This window comes from Tupaia chinensis, unplaced genomic scaffold (genome assembly GCF_000334495.1).
Source record: "Tupaia chinensis unplaced genomic scaffold, TupChi_1.0 Scaffold147010_1, whole genome shotgun sequence".
NCBI lineage: Eukaryota > Metazoa > Chordata > Mammalia > Scandentia > Tupaiidae > Tupaia > Tupaia belangeri.
Window position 1 is genome coordinate 444,303 of NW_006206863.1, and position 418 is coordinate 444,720.

Sequence of the window (418 nt, forward strand, 5' to 3'; positions counted from 1 at the left end):
CTGTCTTTCTGGTGAGTGCACGTGCCCTATAGCAAAAAACCTCTCCAAACAAACAAACAAATAAACAAAAAAAGATTTGATGAGAGTTTACCATAACCTGAAATCAACAAATTGTTGTGGCAAATAAAATTAAAACTATTTACCATTACAATTATGACTAATAAAATACCAAGACATATCAGATTTCTAGGAATAGCATACAATTTGGGGACACACAATAACATAGTTAAACAACTTTTATACAAAGAAAATGAAACACCATTTTATATTTGACATTTCTCACATGATTTTAACGTCAAATAAATCCAATTTTGTATCTCTTAAACATTCAGGGGACTTTTAAGAATTTTCAAATATTTGGAGGGCTTAGTTCTTTTCTCACTATACAAGACGGCAGGTAAAAAAGCTGGGCAATGGA

General features: G+C 30.9%; 1 pseudogene; it reads left to right on the forward strand.

The window, feature by feature from the left end:
* LOC114006325 (60S ribosomal protein L6 pseudogene) overlaps positions 1-418 on the forward strand; it is a 62,715-nt pseudogene that overhangs the window by 61,437 nt on the left and 860 nt on the right.